The sequence below is a fragment of the Electrona antarctica genome (genome assembly GCF_951216825.1).
Source record: "Electrona antarctica genome assembly, chromosome: 5".
NCBI classification, from domain to species: Eukaryota; Metazoa; Chordata; class Actinopteri; order Myctophiformes; family Myctophidae; genus Electrona; species Electrona antarctica.
This window is the reverse complement of record NC_136810.1, coordinates 41,042,064-41,068,001: the sequence shown is the minus strand read 5'-3', so window position 1 is coordinate 41,068,001 and position 25,938 is coordinate 41,042,064. Positions and strand designations below refer to the sequence as shown.

Sequence of the window (25,938 nt, the reverse complement as noted above, 5' to 3'; positions counted from 1 at the left end):
CATGGTGGGTCACGTCATGTTTTTGTGACTATTATATGCAGTACGCACCCAATACAAGGACACAGTAAAGGTGTGTCACATGATGTATATGTTCTCTCTCTGTTTCAGTATAGGATCAAATAGTTCTCTCTCTGTGTTTCAGTAGGATCAAATAGTTCTCTCTCTCTCTGTTACAGTAGGATCAAATAGTTCTCTTTCTCTGTTACAGTAGGATCAAATAGGTTATTGTGATGGTTAACCATGCATGTCAGCAAAAGGTCTAAACATGCCCTTTCTGCCTATCTGAAATTTGTTGACACTACTTGAACTAGAGATAGGCTGGTGTGATGAAATCCCATACTCGTATTGTTTTCCACGTATATTTGGCCCCGACTGCGGTGCATCCAACACTGTTCCCAAACAAGATATCTTTAAAATGAACGACTCGATTGCCATGGATTGGAATTTTGCTGTGCACCTTCATTATTCAAAGGGGAATGAACTCTTGTTGATTTTGGTGACCCCGTGGCCCTTCCTCTAGTCTAGTTCCACATGTAGGCAAGTGGAAATCACTTGCACACAAGATATAGCAAAGTCGAATGGGCAGATTTCCATGATAACTGGGGGGAAATTCGTCCAAAATCAAGTTTGTGCACTTGGTGACAAGTTTATGATTTTTGGCATGGTATTAGCTATGGTTATATGGTTTTCAAAAACCATCGCAAACGAGTTGGGCTCGCCCCCTTGTGGTCCGTTTGCAATGAATCCAATGTTAAATAGGTCAGTATATTTAACATTGGATTCATTGCAAACGGAGCACTAGGGGGCGAGCCCAACTCGTTTGCGATGGTTTTTGAAAACCTTATGCCCATACTATAACACCATGCCAAAAATCTAAAACTTTTAACAGTAATCTAAAATTACTTGTGTGTTCATTCAGGATGAACCCAAACATTCAGTTCCTCCATGAACTTTTCTCTAGTGCCACACTTTGGCCAAAACGGTTTTCTTTTTGTCAGTTTTAGCCACACATAGTGAGAGCTCAGCCCACTACGAATGTCAGTGTCATTAGTGTCACTAGTGAGAGCTCAGCACACTAAGAATGTCAGTGTCATTCGGTTAAAGCGCTTTGATAGCCTACCTATGGTCATGAAATGTGGGTCATGACCGAAAGAATAAAGTCGCGAATACAAGAGGCCGAAATGAGTTTTCTTCAATGGGTAGCTGACTGGCATCTCCCATAGAGATAGGGTGAGAAGTTCAGTCACGCGAGAGAGACTCGGAGTAGAGTGGCTGCTTCTTCACCTGGAAATGAGCCAGCTTAGGTGGTTTGGGCATCTGGTTTGGATGCCTCTCGGGTGTCTCCCTGGAGCTGTTGCCCCCGCTACCCGACTACGGATAATCGGTTGAAGATGGATGGATGGATGGATGGTATAGCCTACAGTTGGGTGCAGTGGTGTAAAGTACTGTACTCAAGTACAATTTTGAGGTACTTGTACTTTACTTAAGTATTTCCAATTTCCAATACTTTTATTTCTACTCCACTATATCTCAGATCCAAATATTGCACTTATACTCCACTACATTAATTATTAAACTTTAGTTACTATAGTTATTGTTACATAAATGTAAGATAAGGGAAGACTCGAAGACCAATTGTTGCATATAAAATGCAGAAGGGACAATTAATGATTTACTAATGATAAAAAGGACTGTATAACTATAAAAATACTTTTGAAAAGTAATCAGAGTACAAATAAATACTCAGCACCACAAATCTCGGCAGAGAGCCTCTAACCATTTACAAAAATGGTTATTAAACCTTTTAGAGGATAAAGTTGAGAATTAGCTTTAACAGGAATACCAAATGTTACCTTAAGCAGGAAATACTCTTTTAGAAAAATACCTTTAAATACCCAATAGAAAAGATGAGACTACCAGGAAGAATCATATCAGAGCATATGGTTTTGTCGATTCATTTTCAGTTCGGAGAGAGCACAGAACAGATCCCACATACAGCCAAATTACAAAATGTCTCTCCCCCGTGCCACAAAATGGACACGGTATATATGTCATTTTAATCAGATAGAATACGCTACACAGAGCAACGTGTCAAACAACCAAAGGATGATTCACTGTCACTTCCTATCTAAACCAGGAAGCATAATGTATGGGATATGTATAGTTAATCATCTAAATGTAGTTCATAATTTAAGTTAAAGCCCACCAGCTAACGTAACTAGGCGACAACTTGTCTGCTCTGGCAAAGCACCAAGGCCGAATAACAGGGTGTTTTCCACAGAAAGGCAGACACTCGGGAAACAACAATTCTTTATCTTACTCGCTGACTGGGGGAGAGTGAGATTTAATACTATCTGTTTTACGCTGGGGCAGAAATGAGATGTAACTTAGTGGGATACAGGGCATGAGATATGAGGACATGGGGCATATGATTTATAATTATGCAGGGCATGAGATTTAAGTCATTGGAAACATGTAAACTTCCATCCACAAAATAACAGATCTACAACAATTCAAATTTATCCATCAGTTATACTTTTTTGATTATTATTACAAAACATACACTAACTACTTCAGCCAAATAGCTGATCTACAAGCTCCAAAGGATCAACGGAGAAGGTCCCAGCTCCCATTAGTTTTTTTTGTTTGTGTTTTTTTTAAGGAATATTATGAAAATAATTCCCATTTTTCACTGATTTTTATTTTTATTTGTATATATATTTTTGTTTGTGTGAAAAGTCTGTACTTCAATATGTTTTGATGAGAAATATTTTTTCATGGAATATTTTACATTCAGTAAAATATACCTGTGTTTAGTGATGGTGTGACAAAGTTTATATTTAGTGTTCTAGGGGTTTTAATGAATGTAACACCTGTGCACCAGCCTTTGTTGGGAGCAAGGTTATAGCTATTGCAACATTACACAACACAGATACACCCTGCTGGTGTGAGCCACGGCAGGTCTCTGAATGATTTAACAGTTCTGTTGTTTGGCTCATATGAGAATCCCAATAAACATGACAACACTCTGAGAGAGCACTCTGGCACACCATGAAAACAAGTGTTGTTGTTAGGCCTCACTCACACGGTTGCAACAGATTGATGTATGCTTGTTGTATACAAAGGGTGTGACACATCTTGCCCCAATGCATTTCCAATGGGAGTCACATGGTTTGACACAACACTTGTGTTGTATGAGGGGAGGGGGGCAGTCGAAACACAGCCGAAAGCCATACAACAGCTTGTAGTCCAAAATGTGGACTACAAACCATGTGACTTCCATTGGAAATGCATTGGGGCGGCCATGACACTCACAACATTCATACAACAAGCATGCATCAATGTTTTAAAGGTCTGAGTGAGGCCTTAGTTTTCACTCGGATCTTTAAAACATTGATGCACATCATGGCCAGCATGGCCATGCACTCATATCCTTTATTTATAGGGTTCAAGGTATATACTGTATACACATGTATACACGATATTTGGTATTTGACATAACATGTGTAAGTGTACCCCGGTCTATACTGCTGTTTTAAGATCAATATTAGAGACACATTACACAGATAGAATGTCTAGGCCTATTTGTGTACTGTAGCATTTAAATAGGGTGTTTGGAGAGTTACAAAACCCAGTGGTGGAAAAAGTACCCTTTGACCCGACTCACACCTTCGCATCTAGCATACAACATTGATGCATGCTAGATGTATGAAAGGGTTTGTTTACATCTTGCCCCAATGCATTTCCAATTGAAGTCACATGGTTTGACACAACATTTGTGTTGTACTAGCCTGATTATCAGACTGTAGCTTTCTTGAAGCTACAGGGTCTTTGGGCTGGATCCAGGCTAGTGTTGTACGGCTTTCGGCTGTGTTTCGACTGCCCCCCACCCTCTCATACAACAAAAATGTTGTGTCAAACCATGTGACTCCCATTGGAAATGCATTGTGAGCTTGCATCAGTCAATAAGTCTCATGCATCTATACATCAATCTGTTATGAAGGTGAGAGTCAGGCCTTTGGGGTAACCGGTCCGCTCACCCCTTTTCCAACTTGCCCCCACGAAAAGTATTGAGTAAGTACAAAAGTATTATAAAAATGTACTTGAAGTACAAAAGTAGAAAGTGCTCATAATGCAGAAGGTCCCCCAGTTTTCAAAATCAAATTGACGAAATATATAAAGTAACTAGTAAAGTTTTCAAATAATTGTAGTTGAGTAAAAAGTAGGCCTACGTGGAGTAGACATTTGGAAATACTCAAAATTGTACTTTACTACTTGAGTAAATGTAGCCCAGTAGGCCTACTTATAGTTACTTTACGCTACTAATAAAAGTAGTAATTGGGGGAGAGGTCCCAGAAGAGGTGAGCACTGGACCGGGCAGTCTGGGCACTGGGCACGTCTCTGGTCACTGGTGGGCACACATGTGTAGAGAAATACAGAGGAGGCGATGGGTGGCAGTCAGAGAGAGAGATGGGGGGGAGAGACAGAGAGAAAGGAGAGAGGGGAGAGAGAAGAGAGAGAGAGAGCTGGGAGGAGGATCCGTACTCCGAAGATCGACACATTGGATAGACAGACAGAGCGATCGAGGTGCGCTGAGCTTTCTCTTGTTCTGATAATGTTTTAGGCTAATTCTGATCATCTGATCCGACTAAAATTTCTTCGGATTCCGTCATGATATGGACATGGTTGGTGAAATGAATGCGATACAAGACGAGAGGTCCTTCTGTTTGTGCACGATCTGCAAAGGTAAGTAGTAGGCTGTAGCCGGCGTTTATATTTCACTGCACTCTCGTTGATTGGTCATTCTCTCGTTTAATTCCCCCATTTTATTTGATTTCGAGGTCAAACAACTTGTTCCAGCTAGTTTGTGTAGAATGTGTACGGATTTGGTCTCTCGCGAGGAATGGAACGTAATCGTATGTGAGACTGGTGAGTTAATGAGTCAATTAATTTACAGGCAACTGTACCTGGCTAGAAGGAAAAACGCCATAAAACGTCGGTTTTCAAACGTTAAACTCAATTTCTTCACTCATCAGCATTTTAAAACAGTCAAGATGGTGGACACTTTATATTATAGGAAAAAGCTGCATAAAATAAAAGTGTGCACTTTAATATTATTAAAGTACACATTAAGTGCGTACACGTCTGACAAACCACTTGATCACTCAATACCATCCGTGCCATATTTATTTTGTGGGAAAACACATACAGTAAGCTGCTACACCTACTGTAGCCTACATGTTGCGCAGTTATATAGGCTATTCTTTTTTACGTGTAAAAAGTCACGCGTTATCAGATCTGTCATGCAGCTGTGTGTGCGTGTGTGTGTGTGTGTGTGTGTGTGTGTGCGCGCGCGCGCTGGTTTAGTAGCTGATGTGAGTGACAGTTCATCATCATATAGCTTTCATCTGCGGTCTAAAATCCGCCGACAAACTGCTGCAGCTCAAGATGATACAACCTGTCCTGCACTCCTCCAGTCCTCCTGCCCTCTCTCTGTCTCTGTCTCTGTCTCTGTCTCTCTCTCTCTCTCTCATTCTCTCTCTGTCCCTCTCTCTCTCTGTCATTCATTTCGCCTTTCTTTTCATCTGTCTTTCTCCTCCAGGCAGTCCCTCTCTCTCCCCGTCTCTCTCTTGTCTTGTCTGTTTCTCTTTTTCAGCAGGGCTGGCTGTGAGAATCCATGAGATTTATTTTTGGGGGTGTGGGCGGGGCCTCCCCTTACCCCTCCCCCAGAAACTTTTTAACAGAGTAGATGTAATTTCCTCTTCCTGTGATAACTTCTGGTGAATTTGGGGAGTTTGATACTTTTATCAGGCTTGCTTTACTAGCATTGGAAAATGTACAGTTTCAGCCTTTAAAACGCAAAGAGTAAATGGTAAATGGTGCATTTATATAGCGCCTTTATCCAAGGCGCTTTACATAGATTGTGCATTACATTCACCCATTCATACACCGATTGTGGCGGAAGCCATGCAAGGTACCAACCAGCACATCGGGAGCAATTTGGGGTTCAGTGTCTTGCCCAAGGACACTTCGACATGTAGACAGGAGGAGCCGGGATTCGAACCGCCGACCCATGGATCATTGGACGACCTGCTCTACCTCCTGAGCCACAGTCGCCCACAGAAATTGATTTGATGACCGAAGCAATGTAAAACCTATCAATAACCATTCATTAGCCTATTTAAGAGAACATCTCTGTATGATTGCATGCACTGCCCACACCAGTGCGAGGGGGGGAGAGGGGGGGGGGGGGGTGGTCTGGGGGCTTGATAACAAATCCAGGAGACGTATACAGCAGGATCCATGAGCCTTGGCTGCAAGTCTGTGAATGCTGAATGGTCAGCCTACTTGCATGAGGCCTAATGTACAAGTACCATTTTGATGGTTTTTTTTACTCTACTCTAGTATTTCCAATTTTCTATACTTTTACACTCCACTACTAATGTTGGCCCTATTGCCTAGACTAGACTACTATGGCTATTTGAAAATAGCCGATCTACAAGCCCACTGAGCTTGTAGATCTGCTATTTTCAAAGGATTATACATTCGGAAAATCGCCTATCTACAAGCTTGTATAGATCTGTGATTTTCGGCACGCGACACCGCCCCCACAACGAAGTATTGTCCCAGACAACGCGCGCACACAAACTGCACACCTTGATTCACCATTGCTTGTGCCGTCAGCTTGGGTGTGTTTGTGTGTGCGGTTTGACCTATATGGGACCTAATAGCATCATATGTTATAACAGGCCACAGGGATGCATGCTGTCAAACAAGCGGCTAAAGATTTGAGATGCGCTGTCCGCTTGTAATGTCCCTGCTTGTTATTAATGTTAGCTCCTCGCATGACCCCCCATCACAATCATCCACCAGCTGAGAATTAATGGACCTGTTAAAATTAAAAAGTACTTTCATTGCATGCTCGATTTACAGTCAGTGATGAGTCTGACGATCGCTCCCTCTTTTTTTTCTGTGTATAACCCTTAGTTCTATAGGACAACCTGAGAGAAACTGTTTTAGTGTGTGTGTGTGTGTGTGTGTGTGTGTGTGTGTGTGTGTGTGTGTGTGTGTGTGTGTGTGTGTGTGTGTGTGTGTGTGTGTGTGTGTGTGTGTGTGTGTGTGTGTGTGTGTGTGTGTGTGTGTGTGTGTGTGTGTGTGTGTGTGTGTGTGTGTGTGTGTGCCCATGTGTGTTTGGCTAGAAGCTGTCAGGTGCCCAGTGGGAATAGAGTTACTGGTTTATCAACGCATCTAGTTGCAATGTGTTCATCAAGAGTCAAGACACTGGTTATTATTATCCACAGGATATCGCATTATTTCCCTTGTGTTAATTAAGATGTGCCTCAATGTACAACATTCGCTGAGATGTTAGACAGTGGTCCCAATGGGACCCAATGCCTCCCTGCTTGGCACTCAGCATCAATGGATTGGATCAGGGGGTCAAATCAACTAATCAAATGATTCCCCGAGTGCGGCACGGCACGGCTGCAGCTCACTGCTCCTTGGCTGTGGCTCACCGCTCCAAGACATGGGTAAAATGCGGAGAACAAATTTCACTGCGGTAACGTGTGTAACAAATCGTACGCCTTTGACTTTGAGGAGTTGGTTTGTGGTGGTTTAGTGCAGTTCAGAGGCGGTTCTAGGGGGGGTGTGGCCTCAGGTGGTTTAGTGCAGTTCAGAGGCGGTTCTAGGGGGGTTGTGGCCTCAGGTGGTTTAGTGCAGTTCAGAGGCGGTTCTAGGGGGTGTGGCCTCAGGTGGTTTTGTGCAGTTCAGAGGCGGTTCTAGGGGGGGTGTGGCCTCAGGTGGTTTAGTGCAGTTCAGAGGCGATTCTAGGGGGGGTGTGGCCTCAGGCTCTAGGAGGGGTGTGGCCTCAGGTGGTTTAGTGCAGTTCAGAGGCGGTTCTAGGGGGGGTGTGGCCTCAGGCTCTAGGAGGGGTGTGGCCTCAGGTGGTTTAGTGCAGTTCAGAGGCGGTTCTAGGGGGGGTGTGGCCTCAGGTGGTTTAGTGCAGTTCAGAGGCGGTTCTAGGGGGGGTGTGGCCTCAGGTGGTTTAGTGCAGTTCAGAGGCGGTTCTAGGGGGGGTGTGGCCTCAGGTGGTTTAGTCACTCTCTCACAGTTCACTTCGTTCTACAGTGTCCCAGATTTCCATAGAGCCTTCCAGGCGAAAACCCAGATAAAACCCATCTTAAATAGGCCTTAATATGTAGTGGAAAAAACACCAAACACACATGTTTAGTGTTCTAGGATTAATTTGTTTATTTTCTAACGGAATAGTACTTTATACTTGTACGAGAGGTGATTATAAGCACATAAGATTGTAACTCTTTAGTCCATCAAAAGAACAGAGGATATCAGCGAATGGTTTTCTCATTCTTTTTTTCTCTCTCAATCATTCATTAACCGGTGGAGTTGGCAGTTAGTTCTGTTTCTAGCCTAAAATCTCACAATGACATATCTTGAAATGTCAACACTCATACATACAAGACAGCTGTGTGTGCGCGCTATAGTGTGTTGCGACGTGAGCCCCTTCATTCAGTGTGCTTGCCTTTCTCTTTTCTCTCTCTCACCCGCTGTCTCTCTAGGTTGTCATCAGACGAGCCCTCCATCGTCACCTCCCATCATCATGGTTCTCCATACATCTGGTCAGCTTCTCTGTACTTTGTGCTTCTTAATTTTTCTTGACCGGTGCCCAAGTGTTGGTTCCCCACAGCACCAATTTGCTTTCTGGCAATTGTCTCAATTGTCTTTGGCAGTGTCCTGTAGACTCATTCTCCTGGCTGCTATTTTCTCACTCACCCTTGTTATTCCCTCATAAAGATTTTGCCTCTGGGGGCAGAATGTGGATGTTGGCTTGTTTGGTCCGCCATAAGCGCAGCCCTCCACTTCTGGTGGGGCACTTTTTTTTTCCATTCCTCTAATCCCCAATGTTCACATGTTCCTAATGCCCCTGCCGACAGATTCAGTAGTGCAGCTCGGAATCTGTTCTTGAGAGATTAGTGGCCACCCAGCAGCCTTTGGGTATTGGTTGAACCAGGTCCTCACCCTCTTCTTCAGGGTTGTGTGTCCCTCTCTGGTTGTCCCTCTTAGTCCTCTCTTCCACCCAGTCATCTCATTAATGACCCTCCAGGCCTCCCGTATGGGAGGTGCTTCTCACCTTTGCGCTGCCTGCACTCTTCACACCCTCTCCATCAGTTCCTCCCCTTTGATTGTCAATTTGTCATATAGGTACTGAGAAAAAAACGGTTTGCCTTCATTCAGTACTCCACGTCTCTCCACGGTTGGTTTACGCACAAATTTGCGGTGCTGGCGTGCTTTCTTCCACCTACTCCTTGCCGCCCATGACCTCCGAATGTCTGGACTGCAGGGATGTCAATTCTGGCTCTGTAGTCTATATAGCACTGGCACACACAGCCTGGTTGACTTCTCGTTCGCGAAAACCAATTGCCTGTAAATGAGAAAAAGAGATTGCGCATCAGCAATAGTGTTCAGTGGAGTGCTAAACCCAAATCCAGTATACATAAAAAAATAGGAATTTAAAACATTCCAAAAAGGTAGCACATCATTGGGTGTCATAGTATTGAGTGTGTATATCCACTGCATTTCTCTTTGGGCTAGTCTCTTTAGAATATCACCCCCTCTGCTGGGCATCTCCATTCTCTCAATCCCACAGAATTTGAATGAAGAGGGTGAACCCTGATGGCTTGCATAATGTTTAGCAATGGCATAATCCATATTTCCTGTATTCGCTGTTAATCTCCACACCCTTATCCAGCTGCTGAAAACGTTTCCTAACCGCATGCTTATGTGCACCCGTGTGTGCGCATGCACGCCCCAACAAGGCCAAGGCCACCCCTGTCAAAAAGTCTTTACACGCCACTGCTGCAGTTGCATTGGTATTGCTTCATGTAAGGCACAAGACACAAATGTCAGAAATATGTTATTTTCAAAACATAGGAGGATCAACAGTTCTCTTGTAAGATTAAGTGATTGAAGAGTTCAACAGCCATGTACATGCCATGTCCCCAATCCCCATAATAAAAAACTAAAGCTATAAAATATGACTGTGAAGATATATTTTATGGTCCTATTATTTCAAATGCATTTCATGTAATATCCGATAATGACTCAGAATCCCCCTGAGCAAGACACTAAAACGGATATGGTCAAGGAAACACATTTGTAATTGAACTGAGAACAATGACAGTCGAAGGGCTAATCAAAACAGAAATATGCAATTGAAAATATGACCACTTATTTGTGTATGAGCAGGCTTAGACAGGAAGAGAACTCAAACATCTAAGTAGCTGGTTTCTTTGTTTGTTTGTCAACTTCAATTGCAGATTGCCTCTCCTTGATGCAACAAATAAATAAATAAATAAATCATGGGAGGTGGGTGGACAGCCTACTTTTAAAATGAGAAAGCAATGGAGCGTTTGCAGCATGGCCATCTGCTTGTATAACTATTTTTTTTTATCAAGACTCCTGGCTCAGAGAGACTGGTCTCTCTCACTCGCTCTTGCTCTCCCAGTCTCCCACACTCACAATATGGCATCTTGAGAGAGCAGGAACGTAGCAGAACATGCTAGTTATCACCTATCACTGTCAACCTGTTTGAAGTATGACAATGAATGAATGATAAAACAGATGCTGTATAGGTGGCAGTCGCTCAGGAGGTGTAGCGGCCACTTGGGAACTAGACAGGATCCCCCCGCAGTGTTAAAGCGTCCTTGAGCAAGACACTGAACCCCTAATTGCTCCCGATGTGCAGGTTGGTGCCTTGCATGGTTTCCTCTGTCATCGGTGTGTCTGTGCGTTTGCGTGTGTGGGAATGTGATGCAGATGCACAATCTATGTAAAGTGCCTTGGATAAAGGCGCTATATAAATGCACCATTTACTGTATAAATAAACCACACAGATCATTTCTTTATCAAAATAAATGTTTACATACAGAAAATAGAGAGAGTTGCACATGGAATCTTTCTGTTAAGTGTGCATTTCCTCTTACTTTGTATATTATTACGAATGATTCACAAATTCCGCTGCCAAAGAAGTGATTCTTCAGTCCCCCCGAGGATGTAATGAGTAATGACTGCTAGTTTTCCATTGGTTACCAACCCAGACTACTTCAAGTTCTCTATTATACTAGTTCATTGCTAAATCTTCCGGTTTAGACAAATTGAAAACCAGAAGTTGTCAGGCTTCCTTGTGACTGTGATGAACTTGGAGTAATCCAATTAGGAAATTCATAGGCTTTACCTTACAGTAGCAAGCCTCACCCTTACACTCTACTCAGAGTGAGTGATACGTGTCTATACTGTAGGCCAGGGGTGGGCAACTGGCGGCCCGGGGGCCACATGCGGCCCCCACCTTCACTTAATGCGGCCCTCAGGTTAATGTCAGAATTCTGATATAATATTGGTTTCAGCTGATTACAATTCCACAACATGCAAACATGACCCGCTTTAATTACTTCAGTCTAAATTAGTAGCTCAATGCTTCAACACAAGTATAATTAAAGGCATTTGAAATGAAAAATATTAATTTTCAGGATTCTGATTAAAAAAATAGCAAAAATTCAAGATTTCAATTAGAATATAGCAAAAATAGCCGATCTACAAGCTCAAAACGCGTCGCAGCGCGACGCGTTTTGAGCTTGTAGATCGGCTATTTTTGCGACGACCGTAATATATGGCCCTAGGGAGTGAGTGTTGAAATATAGTGGCCCTCTCCATTGTCAAAGTTGCCCACCACTGCTGTAGGCCTATGCTATGCAATCATAATTTGACCGATTTGAAAATAAGACATTTTAAAATATTATTTCTGTTGTTTCCTTTTCTTAAGGCTGCAGCTGTTGACCGTGGATTCATGCCAGCCTTCAGAGCCAGGATAATAGAGCATTCTATAAACAAGATAAGCAACGTCAGACTGGTAAGATTATATACAGACCCTACTGATAAACAAGGGAAATCGTAAATCATTGTTTTTATCATGTCTATCAAAACACTTCACAAGCACCCAACCGATGATTGCAGCCAAAATGACATGCCGTGTGCAGAGGTAGTAAATAGTTGATACAGCTCGTTGTAATGACAATTCCATTGAAATGGGAAGGTTGAGCAGATTTTAAAGCACAAGGAAGGTGCCAAGGTGTTTTATAACTATCTAAGGAGGTAGCGGAAGGGAGCTCAAAGTCTGAGAATTTTGTTTTAGAAAGGAGGTAGCCTGGCCTAGCCAGCATGCTTTCTGGTCTAGAGGGGTGGGCGCGCATGGAGCAAGCGCTGGAGAATATTGGCTCACCGATCGGACCTCGGAGCTGCAGTGATCCCAAGAGGTCTTATGCGAAGCCAAGGCCCACGTGCAGTGCATACGCCCTGGCATCGATCTGACCAACCACTAGTGGACACTGGGCAGTAAGTAAGTCTCACCGAGCCATGAGGCCCATAGGGCAGGAGCCTATCTCCTGTTTCTGTAGCGTGAGGCAGCTTGATGTACAAGTACACCCCCTGGACATGATGTACAAGTACACCCCCTGGACATGACTCTAATATGTCGCAGGGACTTACCCCAATCCAACCCTTGATGCTGAGTGCCAAGCAGGGGGTCACTGCCACTGGGTCCCATTTTTCAGAGTCTTTGGTATGACCCGGCCGGGGATTGAACCACAGGGCTGACACTCAAACCACAAGGCCACTGAGCTGCCACTGAGCTGAGTGGACAGTATACTGACAGGAAATGGAGAGTAACACCCAGAAAACGTCGTCGGTATTGGGATTCGAACCTGTGACACGCTGATTAGCAGCCTAGGTGCCCAGCCGTTCCGGGCCATAGTATGCTATGATTAATTTAGCTGTGACTCATTTTAAAAATGCAAATGCAATATAGAGAAACTATCAGCCCTAATAATCAACTTTGTGCTGTCCTTCATCAATATAGAGAAACAATCTGCCCTAATAATCAACTTTGTGCTGTCCTTTCCAATGCATGGATAAGGAGATAACTCTTAGGGTTGATCTCCCCACAAATCTTAAACAGTATTTCTGGTAGGCTGAACAGTAACAGAATAGAGGCTCAGGGGAATTGATGAAATATACCAAAAGAAAGCAGCTCAATGTGATATTGCACCAGTGGTTTTGCCAGTGGGCAGTGGCTTTTACATAAACTTGCAGATAGATGTTGCTGTTAGAGTATCTGTGTCTGAAAAGTGTGGTATTGTCAATGTGCCTCTAACTGATCTCAAAGAGGCTTTCGTATTAATGTAGCACCAACGGTTGTAAATTGATTATGTCAAAGATCTACAATGGAGAAAAGGCTTACCTTACCTGTGAGGGTATTAAGTGTTTGTATTTTATAGGAAAAAACACCAGTCTTCCCAGAACAGTAGTCAACAATTTTGTTGTTTTGAGCGCACAGCTTTGTGTGTATGTCTGTCCGTTTAGCACGGAATGTGCTCAGCTGATTGGCTGAGCACGGAATGTGATGTATGATGATAAGTGCGCCGCTCACTTCACACAAGTGTGATTTATTTTACTTAACACAGCCCGTGCGGGAAACGGTTTTCTACGTGGTTCGAATCCCAACACGGGACACTGCGGGACACGTAGATGTCCGTTTAGCGCATGTTTTTATTGATTACTTTCAATCGCCTTTCGACACACCCGGACAATAGATCAACCAACCCTGGTTCATAGCACAACACTCCGGTCACGTGATAAAAAAAAAAAAAAAATGCCTCTCCCCCTCCCTTCCTGAAAACAGGACGGGAGGGGGAGAGGCGTATTGTCACGTAATGGCGGCTCGGAGACTCCCATGTGAGCATATATACAACTCAGGTCAACAGAATCGCTGCATAACAAGCCGATCGGCTCGGTCCACCTCTCATCCTGTTTCTCCCTCTTTGTTTCAGGGGAGGGGATGAGGAGGGCTCCCTCCTGTTTGTTTCAGCGGAGGGGAGGGGTCTTGTGTGTAGTGTGTGTGACTGTGAGTGTCTGTCGGTCAGATTTCTGTCTCCTTTTTTCTTCATACTCAAACAAGAAAACTATCACGGATTGTATCGTCCCTCGGCGAGCGGTTATTTCTTTATCATGATGTTCAACGCCGGTCAGATGGAACAATGCAAATGCGCTGTTGTGTTACGGGAGGTGGGCAGGCGGGCAGCAACACTAACCGTGTCACAACAGTCTTTCCACCTCGGAGGAAAAAACAGCAACACCACCGTCCCTCGGCGAACTCGGCTAGCCGAGTTGGAACGATACACAGTGACAGACACATACATAGATAAATAATAGTGACAACGTGTCTTTGCATCGTTTTATCTGCCCGCCTGACGTGTGCTCGATCCGTCATCATCTTCATCATAAAAAATAAACAAAACAGTAGTAACGTAGCCCCGATATGTTCCCTCAGTCCCTATGCCCATTCTTTAGCTCATACAAAAGCCAATTACCGACGAAGGGTAGGTGGGATCAATGTGTACTTTTTTCCTCGTAAAAATAGATATTCAGGGCTTTCATCCGGTGTAGAGTATGTATGGGATATTATGTGTTCATTTTTATAACTGCCTGTCAACGTCTGTCATAAAACGGCTCCTAATTAGGCTTTCTGTTCAAGAAGAGTACGCTACTAAAAAAGCAGGTGTTAGATAAAGGTAAATATCTCCAGAATGGAAGATGGTAAAATCAATGTATTTGTTTTAAATTGGAGTGGACAAGTTAAGCTTTCTTTTGTTGTGTGATTCTCGCTACAAGAGAACATTTACTGTGGGCTTCAGAAAAGGTCCTTCATTCAATGTATCACCCCTAGCACCGCAGGGCTAGCTCTGCCCGAAATGGCTAGCAAACAGTGTTAAAATACTGGATTATTTCCAATTATCAGTACTTTTACTTCTACTCCACTACATCTCAGATTATTGTACCTCCACGCAATTATTTAAAAACTTTGGATAGTTACTTTGTAGATTTTTATTTGTATTACAAAACCTACATTACCAACTTCCTGTGTTAAGCTACACTATCAAGACAGCAGTTTCACAAAGATACAATTGTTTTGTGTGAAATTAAGTTTCACTTAAGCTTGTGAAATGTATTATTCAGTAGAACTAAAGCTTTCTAAATTACTTCTAAAACATTTACAGAAGTCAGTCTGCTGGAGGGACACAGGGATATCTGGGTAAGCATTAAAGATTCATCTTAACAGCTGTTCTTAGCACAGCTAGGGCAGCCAGTGCATATCACAGTTCAAATCATGTTCTACTCTGGAAATCTGTACTTTCTCGAATAGTTTGCTTGTATATTCACACCATCAGTTTTGTTCATTTTATTTACCAATGATATCATATAACACAGGCATAGGGCTCTATTTTCGTCCATGCTAAACCCCTTATCCCTAAACTACTTTGCCTTTTTTAATATTTTGAAAAACATTTTTGAATAGTTAATTTTTACTTTTAAATTTTAGGTACGTACATATTCGTACCCCCCAGCTATGGGACGTTATCAGCAAGGTACGAACATGTTATTAACCCCCCGTATACTCCATATATAAAGTGGCTGAGCCCCAAATCAGCTAATAACATTGGTCCGGTTGCTATGCAACGCCTCTGTCACCACCAGCCATGGGATCTTTACAACTCCTCTCCATTTACCTCGGTTCAAAGCAGGATTTTTAAAGCTCCATAACTCTATAACTGAAACTACAAGCTCTGTCCTTGGTGATCGTCATCCATCCAAAGTTCGGATGTCATTTGTGACTTTGTATCGCATCGCTCCCGACATTTCTGGCGCAAGGTAAACAGCATGAGCTAATGCTAATGATAGCCGACCCTCACAAAAACAGTCTGCAGGCTGCTACCGCAGGGATGAAAGTGAGCCTCTTAAAGTGAACGCAAGCGCTGGCACAGCTAGCAGCACAGAAATAATTAAAATAGCCAATCTACAAATTCACAACGTGTTGATGTTGATGTAGATTGGCTATTTTAACTATTCAAAAATGTTTTTCAAAATAGGCAAAGTAGTTTAGGGATAAGGGGTTTAGCAGGCTTTAAACACCAGAAAGACGGTAAATAAATACTGTGTATGTATGAATGAATAATGAATGAATGAATAATGAAATTGTCTTGTCTGTCTGGCTGCCTTTCACAACCCATACCTTATGATTCAGACACAATTTAAAGGCCTGATTCTATTCTACGTCCGCGCATAGACATGGTAACGCCCCGCCTGCCTCTGATTGGCCTACTGAGACTGCCGGCCTTACCAGACCTTCCTCCGAGGTGGATAGCTATATGCTGGATAGACTCACGCAAGGTTACTCTGTGGTGAGAAATAATACAAGTACGATATAATATAAGTGAATGGCAGCTTGGCACGCGCAACAGTAACTTTTATTTTTGTAGAAGCGGCAATCGAATATTGTTTATGCCGTTTGCATGAATAATTGATTGAACACATACGCCGTAATATGATTTAATTTGGTGTGTTCTAAATAAAGTGTTTGTGTTGATTATTGTGTAATTTATTTGTATGTGTAAACTTGAAACATTAGTTACTGTAAAAAAGGTCTCTTTTCCCTTGATCTTTATCTTTTTTAGTATAACAGTATTACTTTACTATAATTAGAATGATTAATACACGATAATCAACACCCAAATCAAATCATAGTTAAGTACAACGTACGTGTTCGTTCAATTATTCAATCAAAGCAAACGGCATTTGCCTCTTCTACAAAAATAAAAGTTACAAGTTAGTTACAAGGCTGATCATTCTCTTGTATTATACCATACTTGTATTATTCCCCACCACGAAGTAACCTCGGTCTTGGAGGACAGTCTGGTGAGACCAGGGCCAATCCGAGGCAGGCGGGGCGTTACCATGTCTATATTCAGACGTGGAATAGAATCAGGCAATTTAAAGAGTATTACCTGTGCCAACATTCGGACACCAAAATAATAAAGAAAATAAGTAAATATCACACAGTGTATGCATGATTGTGATTCAGTCTAGTAGTCTAATTGTCAGGCTAGAGAGTAGGCACTAGGGTGTCATAGGGGACATGAAAAGGAGGGACAGACGCAGTAGTGTCATGCTCGTAGAACGCAGTACCACGGCGTGGTACCAAAAACACAATTGACGTGCCCGCGCAGGTGCGGAACGGAACGGTGGTCCCCAATTCCCATAACAGAAGCGTAGCGTCTGTTGGGAAGTCCAGGCAATGGGCTGCTGAAAGACGGAGGTGAGAAAAATCGTCTCCTCCGACAACAACAGATACATTGACTGCCCCATTGGCACCTTTTACCAATCTACAAAAGCTGCCGACGTAACTCGTACTTAATCATGTGTGGCCTGTTAAGTCGATTATCAACACAGTATTATGGTGCTAGTAGCAACAACAGCAACAATTAACATTCTCTATACTAGCCTTTCTGGTATCTTGTTACTGTTGTTTTATGGTCGTTTAAATTCATTAATTTGTCATGAGTTGACGCTGTGCACATGCAGGCACACGTGCATGTGATGTCATTAAATGCTGTGGTACCCGGGGGGGGGGGAAATCACCATTGCACCACTGGACAGACGTCCTGCGATTATGTGGGAAGGGGTGCAGCGCTGGATCATATCCTGCAGTTGGGGCGTGCCATGCCCTTGTCCGCTTCATAGATCATCACCAGTGTTTTCAAATGGGGTCAGAAACCGCAAGCCAGTTGAAGGGAGTGCAGAGGTGGGGAGATGCAAAAAAGATTGTGGGATTGAAGACCAGGTAGATATACAGCGGCTATGGGTTTGAGAGTGCAAGCAGACCAGGGCCGTGCAGAGAGCACTAGGGGGGCAGGGGCTCAAACTCCAAAAAAGGGCACATGTGTGGGCGCGCGTAGCGCGCGCCGATTTTTGGGGGTGGTCTTTTTGTGGAGTCCTTCCCTTGTGCCATTTCATGTCATTGGACAGTAAAATAAGAAATATGTTGTCATTAGTCTGAAACTAAAACTGACTGATGGCAGATTAAAAGTTAATTCATTATGATAGTGGCATTTATCATTACTTGTCAAATGTTCGTCTTGAAGGGCCAATGGCACTTATTGGCCCCCCACACAAGCCCTTATTGGTCCCCCACACAAGCCCTTGTTTTCCCCCCACACAAGCCCTTATTGCCCGCCCACATAAGCCCTTATTGGCCCCCCACAAGCCCTTATTGGCCCCCACATAAGCTCGTATTGGGCCCCCACACCACTACCCCCCCCCCCCCCACACACACACACATGTCTGTATGTGGCAATTAAAAAAAAAAAAAACTTTGTTTTGCCCTTTCCCTCGAAAAAATAAAATAAAATAAAAAAATAAAACTTTTGTTTTTGTTTTTGTTTTTTTTGAGAAAGGGCACTTTCTGCAAAAGGGCAAGTGCTCAAGCCCCCCTAGCCCCCCCCTCTGCACGTGCCTGAAGCAGACCAACAAGGAGTTGTAAAGACTGGGAATAACCTGGGCTTTGATTAGGACCTAGGCTGAGCTGCCATGGTAGGGTCTAATCCTCATGGATGTTGTAATGTGTAGGACTGTGTGATCTCTACAGTCTACTCTACAGTAATGTGTGCCAGGAAGGACCACTGACTACAGTAGGTTGTAGGTTTGAGTAGGAGTCACGGCCGGGTTGTTGTCGATGCAAATGGAAAGACCCTGCATGGGGCAAGATTCCACAGAAAATAAGAGAAGGTATGTTTTGTCAATGTTGAGCTCGAGGTGTTGGGATGTCTTCCCAACACCAGCCACTATGATATGTCAGCCAGGCATGCATGCCGCGGTGCACTATTCAACGTGTATGAAAGTTAAGTGTTATCGGTGCAGCAGTGAGTAGAAGAACGAGTAGGCAGAGAGAACAGGCCACCTCGAAATATTCTTATTTTGTTGAAGTGTATCGAATATGAAAACAATATTTTCACATTTGAACCTCACCCACAGAGAGAGAATTTCTGAGAATTGTTTGCTGCTTTGTTTGTGCGAAGATGTTAACACGGAAGAAAAACATAAAGAAAGAAAGACAATTGCAGTAATTAGAGTAGATAATAACAAGATAATAACAGCTGCCTTTGTCTTGTTGAGTGATTTTTTGACTGAGAGGGAGCCCCATCATAGCCTGTCAGTCCCCATTAATTAGTTTATCTCACATGAAGACTTGTTATTCCAAAGTCCAGGCACACAGTCACTTACTCAAAAATGATTACTAGGATCACGGATGCTGGGCACATCAAGGTTGGTAGTGGTACCTTCCAATATATATTGATGATGTGATGATGCTGTGATCTGCAACTGGGGGAGGAACAGCAATATGTCTTTCACCATTGAAGTCATGGGACCCTAACCTCAGTAACCTGAGATAAGGGCTCTTATCTATAATGGTTTTCAAACTGTGCAGAAAGACACACCAAAGGGCAAAAATGTCAAGGCACAAAAAAGATCAAGTAAAAAAATAAATCGTCAAGGTATTCATTTCATATCCAGCCTCTATAACATGTATTATCACTCTGTAAACGTGTAACCGCTTATCCCTATTTCATACTTTCATAGTACACATAAAAATCACACCTGTGTGAACTGAGTGGTGCAACTCCGTGTGGGGATCCCCGGTACGAGAATCCACACCCAGGGTGCCGGCACGGTTCCGGCGAGCCGCCCCGCGTCCGAAACGGTCGAGAAAGTACTGATATAGTAATAGCATTTTGTTAGTTACAGTTACAGTACATATACTGTATACAATGTGATGTGACCCATAATAATGTGTGGTTGACATTGCCATTTGGGAACAGTTCATCCCCTTGAGACACTTGTGTTCAAGTAGAAGTTATTATATTTCCAAAGCCCAAGAGATGACATCCAGGTTTGTATCCCTACTGAGTACACCAAGTACTAGGTGAACTAATAACAGGTGAACTAGGACTTTCAAACTAGTAGGAAGGGTATGGCCTAGTCAGCCTGCATAAGATCTGGTCATCCCAGCTTAGTAAGAGGTTCAAAGTAAAATTATTTAGGAAGACCGTCGAACCGATTCTACTCTATTGTTCAGAGACATGGACACTTTCAAAGAAATTAGAGAAACTGGATGGCACTTACACCCGCCTTCAATCCTATGCTGTTGGTACAATAGGAGAGATAACAGGCAAACGACAAACGTTGATCAACATCTACATTTAAATTCTTCTAAATTATCTAATTGTGTAGACTAGATTTCTTGTAAATTAAGTCTTGAGAGCGTAAAATTCAACCAAATGGACCCAAACGGGTCCATTTGGTTTCATTTTACGCTCTCAAGAGTTAAAAATCTATAAAGGGCCCATTTGGTTACCAACTCTCCATCATTTAGCTGGGGACCACCTGGAACCCTCTCAAGGACCATTGGTGGTCCCCGGACCACTGGTTGAAAACCACTGATTTAAATCAATCTCCCTAGAGTAGACAGAGAATTTAAGTAATAAGCAAATTATGCCAGATGGCCTCCATGGCAAATGACAAACTCATCCTCTTTTGGGACACATGTTAAAAAAGTCCTTTCCAATTTTCTCACTCTCTTGAGAATTTAGCTTATTAGACACACACAGAGAGCATATCACACCAGCTTCTAAAGTTATTTACCCTACTGCTCCTGACAGCTTGACATAGGCCTGATTTAAACTTGGGGACACATCGTGTCGCGCACTGAAAATAGCTGATCTACAAGCTCACAACATATTGCTGTTCTACAGTAGTAGATCTGCTATTCTTTGTGATCATCATCTGTGCACAATAAGTATAAATCAGGATTTAGTTATCTCATCAAGAGCAATACATTAAGGCATATTCATAGTAGGGCTTTCACTTCTAGTGATTTTTACTAGTTGACTAGTTGTTTAACTAGGCCTACATATTATGTAAAAAAATGTTTTTTAAATAATATTTGTACATTTAAAAACTGTGTAAATTGGTGTCTATAACTATAATCTATCTGATCTTGAGTCCTACAAAAACGGGAGGAAAATCTTATCAACTAGTCAACTAGTACCAATGAGGTCAACTATAGTGGATTTACTAGTTGACTAGTTGAATAGTCGACTAGTTGCTTAAAGCCCGGGTGACCATGCACCCAAACGGTGCTTAGTAAAAACAGAGAGATGTGTTGTGCACGGTGACCACTGCTGCGTGACGTCATGTTGTAGTTTTCGGTGGTCCCTACCTAACATTTTAGTCTAGTTTTCGTTTGTTGATGAAATTGTCAATATATTTAGTCTTAGTTTTAGTCATCATAGCTTAGTTTTCATTTAGTTTCCATTTATTTTTTGTCAGTGAACATTTTTCATCATAGTATTACTAGTCGGCGAAATCAACACTGAATTATATATGAAGATATCAAGTGCACAGTAGCTGGCTAGGCTGGAGTGAGTGGTCGTGTCTAATTACACTAACATGCACTTCCACCTTTACCTCTAGTAATTGTAATTATGATGTGTGCATATGAGAGGTAGACTGAGGCAGCCAGTACACAAAGAAACAGAGGGAGGGAGAGAAGGAGAGAGTACGAGAGTATGGCACTTCAGTCACAGTACCACATACTGTACATCCAAACTTCTATATGATAAAGAAGGAGACCATTATCTTCTTTCCCTAAAACGTGGTGCAATTGTGGGAGGACACATAGCACTGACACATGCCTTATCCCAAAGTGCTCCTAAGCCAAAGTGTGTTTTGCACTAAAAGCCTTCATCAATTTATATTGCTTCATATTTCATTTCGTGACAATTAGGAGGGAACAATAATATTGTCTCTTCCTGGAAAGAGAAGGAATTGTGTGGGAACGGCAGACATTTTATGAATTCATCGAACATTGTTTGAATTGCCCACTTAAGGTTTTTTATAAGTGATAAGTAGGCAGTATTTATATCTTTCTGGTAAAAGGAGGCACAGGAGTTCTACTACAGTATGTCACCGCAAATTAGTCCTTGGACCTTTTCTTGCGTGCTAAAAGCCTTGAGATGTAGCCTATTCATATATGTTTTGGTTTTGTTAGTTTTTTCCGTAATCAAATATGACCGCCATGTAATGGATATTTGTTTTTCAACTACAGTAACACTTCCTGAAATGAGGCACAGTGTTTCTCATCCAAAACTGCTTCTCGAGGCTGCTGTGTCTTTCTTGTTTTTTTTTAATCATTAATGTATTCCAATTAGCACTTTGCTAAATCCCACCCCAAAATGCGATTGTCCAATCCCAATCCAAATAGTTTAGCAACTGTTGCTATGCAGGTCAAGCTTTTGCCACCTCATACTGTAGCTGTCAATGTTATTTTGCATGGCTGTGTTGTTGAACATATACACCCATATGACCCATCCAGGTGATGGCAATAATACTAATGACCGTAGTCTTACCGTGCAACATGAAAACTGCTGTCAGGTATTCGTTAAAAGTTGATTTCCTCATTTCCTCGTATTTCTAGTTTATTTAAATAATGTCATGCAAATTTGTCCAGTGCATAGCCTACTGCAGGACTGGTAGACTAGATTTGGAAGACATTTTGATGCTCTTGCTACTGAAATCCCGTCATTTAACATGCATCTCTATGGGGGAGAAGGACAGCTTGCCCTGTCTCCTCGCTGCTAATGTGCCTGTTGGACAAGGACGGGTTGGGGAGGGACTTAGCGAAGGGCTAATTTCTGTTTCTTTGGTCTTCAATTAATTGCACTGCAGCTTGTGATGCCAAAGTGCCCCTCAGGCACTGTTGAGATGAGTAGGAGTAGGCTACAGATATATTGAATTCAGAATATATATTCAGATATATTTAATTTAAACTAGACACATTTGCTCCTCTGAGCACAGGTCTCCAGGTCAGTCAATCAGTGTGAAATGTGAAAAATCAGACAGGTCAGTCTTTAGCCTGGAAACCAGACAAATCAGAAAAAAGGCCCTAGGCATATTGCCAGTCTAGTCCGTTTTGATGACATGACTATACGATAATAATGTGTACCGATTTGCATATTTGGACAAAATATGTAGGAGTAAAAATCGGCCTCCTGGTGGCGCTATAATGTAATGTAAAGTCTCACGGCAAGGGACGCTGCGTTCACGATTTGAGACATTTTGTTCAAAACATTGGAAGCCAATGGAGCGTCACAGTCCCGCCCCCTGTGAGCGCACCGGAAGATCATTTCCCATTCATTTTTCCATAGACGTTTCAGAAAGTATTTATTTAAAGACATTTAAGCCTCGGACAAAGCCAACTCGGCTCTGGACAAATCATGACAATAAACACAATTGTTTTGGGGGCGAAAAAAGAATTAGAAAGAAGGAAAAACTTTTTTGGCAATTCATAAAATATGTCATAAACACGTCCCTTTTGTTTTGGTGAGGCATCTATCAGACAGACAGCCCAACCCTCATATAGCCATGAACACACCAACACAAGTGATTTCGTTTGAGGGAGATTCTGCTCCATGCACTGTATTAAATCAAGCTTAATCATTCATATAACTATGTAGATAAAACTACCACATAACTTAATTCACGATCGTAATCACCACACAAGCGCCATGGGCCTGTACAGAATCTGTGCTTGTTATTCTACATTTAATTCAACAAACCCCAAATCATCTTGTCACCATGTTTTAGACAAATGGCTCCTTTACCAATTTCATGCTGTGGTGCACAAACTGCAGTGTAAAATATCTGTCTGCCCTCGCTGAAGTCAAGACACTATAATATAATATATCAAATAGAAATATTCCTCTATTATTATTGTTCTTTTCTCACATCAGTTCAGCCATTAAAGTCCCATTTATTTCTGTGAGTATACATTTTGCCTTGCCAATTGTGGTGTGATGGCAGATTAGAGTCAGGCTGGATTTTATCATGCTTTAACCACATTACTTGCAAATGCTTTCTGGTGTTCTGAACTGTGCCTTCTGTGACAGATTGGACACTACTATGGGGCTTACATCTGGGCCCCATGTGTTATTTTGCATGTACTGTATCAGTTACAGTGGTAAGCAAAATAACCATATTTGACTGTTAAAACAAAGTACCGGTATGCCAAGAATAAAAGCCATAAAAGCCTTTTATACATGGTTCTCAACTAAAATAATAAACAAATAATAAGTAGACAAAGTAATCTAACATAAGGTATGACAAACAGATACAACAACAAATACTGTACAAAATGCCCTCATCTAGATTGACAATAACTGTCATTCAGTGCAGCTGCACTGATTAGTTCAGGTCGAGGTGCCCCCAATGCTCTTGATGAGAGTTTTCTGCTCAGTCCAGAGAAAGGAGAGACAGTGAAACACAGCAGAAACACAGTGAGATGTGTATTTCCTTTAAATCCAATATGTTATCACTTTACTACTTGATGAACATTTAAGTGGTGTGCGTCACTGACCTAAAAACCACACATACGAACAGACAAAGAATATTGTGTCTTGCCAAACTACCATACTGTGCTGTTTAATTGTGCTGTGCTACCTTTAACAAAGACTGTGCCTACGAGCAACACTCCATCCATGTCTCCTTGTGAATTCTTACCAATTCCCTGTGGCGAATACTACTACTACCCTACCACCTAATACAGTCCTTACCCTCTCGAACAAATACACTTGTGTGCAACAGAACGTGTGGGTGTGCGAGTCTGCATGTGCGTGAGTCTGTGCCTGAGTGTGCATAAGTGTATGCATGTCAAGGCTACATTATGTGGTAGAAACAAGTGGAGAGGCTTTCTTCACAAGGCTGGCCCTCAATCTACAGTAAGTTACAGAGTGAAGATGAGGAGTTGGCAATAAGTATGTCTGTATTCCAGAGTAAAGAACCTCTGTCTTTAATGGCGAACTGGCTATGAGTGGTATGGCTGAAGGGAGGATAGAGATTTTCGGATTGTCTTATAATCATGAACATGTTGAGATGCAACTGGAATGGTCGGTTTAAGGACTTTCTTCTCCTGAATTTAGCCTTTCAGGTAGCAGTTAAGCGTTATTCATAGTCTGATTTATCGGTGGTGAGGTGACCACCGCAACCAACATGACGTCACAGAGCCACGGTGAAGAGCAAACCACCACTCTCCCCAGCCCTTCTCTCTGTTTTTACTCACCACTGCTCCACGTTATTACAGCTGGTCACCTCACCACCGGAGCAGTGGTCACCTCACCACCGGAGCGGTGGTCACCTCACCACCGAAAATCCAGACTATGAATAGGCCTTTACTCCCAGCCTGTGTAACCTAACAAGCAAGGTTAATTGAGATGGGTAACCACATGAACCCTATTCTGGCAAAAACATTTGGTGGAAATAGACGATCTACTTGAAGCTTACAACAATCCTAATAAAGGAGTTTATTTTTTAGTTATTTTTAACTTGAGGCTTCTTTTAGCAAGCCTCAAGTACTGCCTCAGGAAGGAAAAAAAAGTCAGATACATGTAGGCGGAGTGAGGTGAATTTTATTTTTCTTTTTTTTTTACACTTCTCATACATTTCTTATGGAAGCAGGCAGCGATCCCACGCAAAATGCTGTGAGATTGACGGGTGGAGCCAGAGCACCAAAATGCTGAGATAATCTCAACTTTATGCAAATGAGAAGCATTTGAGTTGCAACCACGTAGCAAACATTTCATCAGCAAACACTTTTGATTTAGTTGTTTCTGTGTGCAAACATTAAGTTAACTGTACAGGAATTGTCCAAGCTGGGGTCACGGTGGCACAGTTGATAGTGCTGTCGCCTCACAGCTAGAAGGGTCAATTCCCGCTCGGGACACTGTGGGTGCTGGCGGCGTGTTTCCTCCTCCGCGTCATCAGTGCCCATACCCGAGGCGGGGTTGGCGAAAGGGCCTTTGCATGTTCTCCCCGTGTCCCCTAGGGTAGGTACCCTCACAAAAAACATGCAGTAATCCTGGTCTCTAAACTGCCTCCCCCTGGCCAGCCGGGGCGCCTGATGGAGTGGAAAGGTACTGGTTG

At 42.6% G+C, this 25,938-nt stretch overlaps 1 protein-coding gene across 3 annotated transcripts in view; it reads left to right on the top strand.

Moving 5' to 3' along the window:
• The first annotated feature begins 4,413 nt into the window (after window positions 1-4,413).
• LOC306922997 (alpha-1,3-mannosyl-glycoprotein 4-beta-N-acetylglucosaminyltransferase C-like) overlaps window positions 4,414-25,938 on the top strand; it is a 45,888-nt gene continuing 24,363 nt past the window's right edge. The window contains exons 1-3 of one of the 3 annotated variants that reach the window (XM_079500932.1): window positions 4,414-4,457; window positions 4,488-4,587; window positions 11,837-11,923. The gene's annotated coding sequence lies outside the window, so the exon portion shown is untranslated. Of the gene's footprint in view, window positions 4,458-4,487; window positions 4,747-4,891; window positions 4,930-11,836; window positions 11,924-25,938 lie in introns of those variants that run through there. The other 2 variants (XM_079500931.1, XM_079500933.1) reach the window with 2 other exon arrangements.